The following is a 5,295-nucleotide window of genomic DNA, read 5'->3' on the forward strand; positions in this document are numbered from 1 at the left end:
TTATTATTATTATTATTATTTTATTGAAATCCAATTTAGAAAGAAAAAAAGGATGTTTCTTTCTAAATCTTGAGTTGGATAGAAAATATATCTCTTTTGTTTGAAATTTTAATTTTGACTAAAAAAATTCTTATTTTTGATTTTAAGTTGGCATGTGTGAAAAAAATAAAACTTGTGATTGTTGTCATTACTATTGCTATTGATTTTAAGATAGTAAAATAAATATAACTTAACAAATATCTCAAAATCTAGATATTTATTAAATTACCTTTTCACCCGAAACGCCTTAAATTAACCGTAAAGTATTTTCCGCAGTTAAATTCAATTTATTTATCGACGAGAAATTCTAATTGGCATCGAAATATCTTTTTGATTATAAAACTCCAAAATATTATTAACTTTGGCTTAAAAGCCTCCGAGCCAAAATCCAAAATATACCAAAAATACATAAAAGGGTACTTTAAAATTATGGGTCTTACATGATTCAACTGAATATAGTAAGTTGTTGTTGACTAAATTCACATGCTTAGTTTTATCTATAAATGATACTAAGTAATCATGATCATGTTAATTGCTTCATAATTGAGTTGTTAAATAATATTTTAATTAATTTGTTGTGTCATGTTAGCCTACCACGCTAAATTAATTATTTTAATTCTTTATTTTATAAATAATTATCTTGTGATAGTAGAAATATAGTGTTTTATTTCATTTTTTTAATATAGTTGACATGGTACGATGATTTTATATGTATTTATTGTGATTTTGTAATTGATATAAATTGTCGATGTTATATTTATTTATTTTATCACGTTGACTATTATATATAGATGGTAGTAATACTTTATTAATGAGATTGTGTTTAAAATAAAATATTAAAAAAAATTACTTTTGATAGTTATTGGTTTTATTTAAAAATAAAAAATTAAAGAAAGTAGTAAAATGGGTGTCATGAGTTATGTCCATATGGAAGAGTAAAACCAAATTAAATAATAATAAATAAATAAAAAATAAATTGAAAAGGAAAAGAAACAAGTATGAGAAAGAGAGGGGTTCGATCGCACGATAGTTTTGACCTTGAGAGTAAAGATAGAAAATTGGCACCGTCGACCGATAACATTTTCAAGAAAACTTTCTCTGTTTTTGTCCAAATTTCAGTATGTTGTTTCTTATATTTAGTTAGTTAGTTAAATATATTTTCTCATATTTTTAACCATCCCAATTTCTATATAAAATATCTGACTTATTCATTTCTAAAATTTCTTATTTTGCACCGTTCTACTTCACCATAAATCCGATCGTGTGAAAAGTAGCTATATTACCAACTGATTGGTTTTCTGATTTATGGAAAGTTTCCATGACCGAATTTCGAAATTTAGTTTTTAGGATGTCTTCTCATAATTTATTTTTGACGTTTACCGATAAACTATCGAGTTAGATCGATTGAAGGACAATAAATCAAAGAACAAAGGTTGTTTGCTCATGGAATCACCATTGTATGTGAAAGCATCGCAGTAAGGTAAAGTGTGAGAGAGTGGTAAAACTCATGAGTGTAGTATATTGTGAGATGAATTGAAAAACCGTATTTCTCTATGATTCATTCGAGCTCGCTACGTACGGCAGTAGCCCTTTTATTGATAAATTATTTAATTAATGAGCAAATATGGAAATTGTAAGATTAAAATGTGGAACAAAAATATTTATAACGTCTTGATTGATTTAATTTCGTTAAATGTGTGGTATTTGACATTATTGTGATATTTGATTTCAAATGAATTTGGTGCATATGTTTGATTAGACGAATTTATGTGATGTGTTAATAAAATATGGATGCATGGTACGATATATGTTTGCGTGATGATAATGATACGATATATGTTTGCGTGATGATAATGATGATTTTGGATTGATGATAGTGATGGTATAAAATTGTGATGAGTTTATATGATTGTTATGATTATGTATGATTAATGATGTTATAAAATGGTGATGAGAATATTGAAGTACCCTATAATTGATGAAATAGTGATTATTTCTAAAGATGATGTTTTTAATGCAGTAGTCTATGCTAACGAGGGGAGAAAGTATATATTGAGAATTTGTGAAGTGGAGATTATTTTGTCATCATATAGGTAGAGCTTGAAAAGCCTAGTGATTTTGAGGAAGTACAATTGAATGAGCCTGATCGTGGCGGTCTGGTGTTGAGCCTTAAGGAAAGATTGTTAGACCTTGAAGGTATTCGATGAGGAATTCCTAGGTAATTTGAAGGTAGCACTCCAAATGCCGGGAGCTACGCACAACACACGTTTACCTTGACTATCGCATATATGTGTCTCGGGTTGAGTTGAGTGGATCTATGAGGACTGGGCCAATTTGAATTGTCCGTCCACTAGGATGGTGGCATAGCATCTATGATGGAAAATTCAACACTAATTCATCAATCATGTATACTTTAATATTCTCATCGCAATTTTAGAACACCATTAATCATACATAATTATCATCATCATATAAACTCATCACAAATTTATAACATCACTATTGTCAATCAAAAATCACCATTATCATCACATAAACTTGTATTATACAATACATCCATCTTTTATTATTACATCACATCAATTTGTCTAATCAAACATATGCACAAAATTTCATTTGACATCCAACATTACAATAATATCCAATATCAAATACCATATAATTATTGAAAATTAAATCAATCAACATCTTATAAACATTTCTATTTAACATTTAAATCTCACAATCCTCATATTTTCACATTAATTAATTTATCTCTCAAATGGCTACTGCCATACGTAGCGAGTCCCGAATGAATCTTTGGGAAATACGATTTTCCCGTTCATCTCATAATATACTATACTCATGAATTCAAACGATGTCTCACCCCTTACCTTATTTAGACGCTTTCTCAATCATATAAATCAATGGAAGTTTTCAAAAACAACTGCAAATCGACAACGTACAGCGAGTAAATTCGAATAAACGGTGATTTCACAAAATTATCGAGACATGACTAATAAATTATGTTAAGCATAAAAATAAATGTTAAATAATTAATAATAATTTTAGGAACAAAAATGAAGTCAAAACAACGTGAAAAAACTATAGAAAAAGTCTCACCGACTCGTCAGAGCGTCGGAAGGGTCCTACGTCGGACCGACTAATCTTGCTTACTTAGTGTGAATAAAACTTTTGATATCATTAGTCCAAGTTTAAACTGTATAACTTAATTTTAAATTTTTAAAATTTAAATAATCATGTTTTCAAAATTTATAATGTTTTTCGTACGTATTAAAGATCAATGTTTGTCACAGTTATCATAGTTTGAATTATCATAGTGTTGTATGCAAAATAGAACCACTAGAGGTGCATTAGAGATCATGGTCATCAGACTCAAAATATAATTTTCAAAGCAAAGTTTTAGTGTTCTTTCAAATTGTTCAAAAAATTCGTTCCAACATTTTAAATTAGTGTTCTTAAATAAATAAAAAATTAGTATGTTAAATTGCTTCCACAAAATAATTTATGTAAACATCAAAACAAATAAGAGCCATAATTCTTCAAACTAACTTAGTTCTAACATTTTATACTCAAAATATTCTTATATGAACATTCTTTAAATTTTAAGATTTGTCCTAAATATATTTTTTAGTAATTTAATATCATTTTAGAGATTTTTTATATACAATATTTTGCTCATTAGTTAATTATGACAATGGAAGAAATTTTAACAATATATATATAAGTGGTGCATAAAACAAGCTTAACATATTCCTTGTGCATAAATACTTTTAATGTGTAAAGTTGTAATCTCGAGTAATATAGGTCCAATTGTACGAACTTTTATTTTTTGATTGCATATTTAATTCTTTTGAATGATTAAATTTATTATTAGTGTAATGATTTTAAATTAAATCATTAGATAATTGAAATGAAAAAATTTCTTTAGTCCAAGTTAGACTAGTTAGATTAAAATGATCTGATGGGTCATCAAAACTAGAATTCATACACCTAAGTTAGTCTAATTAGATTTGATTGAACCATTGAAGCATTGAAGTTAGAATATCGCTAATCTAAGATTAAATCGTATAGTCAAACTTAATTAATCTAAATAAGTTTCAGATCACCACTAATCAACAATTGAATTCAATCAAACAGAATTGGTCACAATAAGTATTAGACATCATTAGTCAAAGATTGAACCATATAATGAAACTTATTTATTCTCAATAAGTAAAAGGACACCATTAATCGAAGAACGATCCATACAATCAAACTTAATTAGTACATCGTTAATCGAAGATCATTCAATACAATCTAACTTAATTAGTCCAAATTAGTCATAGGTCACCACTAATCATCGATCTGGTCGTGTAATTTTGCTTAATTAGTCTCAATAAGTATTAGGATATCATTAATCAAAGATCAAACCATATAATCAAACTTATTTAGTCTAAATAAACCATAGGTACAAAGCATAGATCGGACCGTATAATCTTGTTTACTTGGTGTGAATAAACTTTTAGATATCTTTAGTTCAAGATAAAACTTTGTAACTTAATTTTTAAAATTTAAATAGTCATGTTTTCAAAATTTATAATTTTTTTATTTAATTTTATTAATTGATTGTATTTTTGTTTTGCACAACACTCTTTTTGCGTTATATATAGTTTTATCTCATTGGGTTTTTCTAATAAATTTTTTACTTTGGTAGTTACCGATCTACACAATATGTTTACTTGGATTTTTACCTAGCCGCTCCACTTGATTATTTTCCTATAAATTAATTGAGGTGTTGCAAATGGCATATGGTGGCTTTGGGATGCAACATAGTTGGTGTAACGTCCTAATTTCAAAATTTAGAATTAATTACATAATTATCTTTGGAATTAGGCTAATTAAACCAAATTAAATAATAAGATTATACGATAATCTTAGCTTTGTTTTTTATTTATTTATCTATCTACTTATTGTTTGTTTTATTTAACAAATGATTGAACTATACAATTTTTATGTTTAATTGTTAGATGAAACAAATATAATTTAAGTGAGGAATGGCTGGTGAGGTTGCTTGGAATATAACAACCAATTCCAATTAAGTGGTAGAAAATATAGGCTAAATTGTTGCACCGCTTTGATTATATCAATCAATCCCAATTAAGTGGTAGAAAGTATAAGTTAAGTTGTTGCAACGTATTAGTTGTGAAACTTAGGATATCATGTAAGTAATTAACTATAAGTAGCCACTAAGAAAAATAAAAATAATACATAATT

This window comes from Cicer arietinum, chromosome 5, assembly GCF_000331145.2.
Source record: "Cicer arietinum cultivar CDC Frontier isolate Library 1 chromosome 5, Cicar.CDCFrontier_v2.0, whole genome shotgun sequence".
NCBI classification, from domain to species: Eukaryota; Viridiplantae; Streptophyta; class Magnoliopsida; order Fabales; family Fabaceae; genus Cicer; species Cicer arietinum.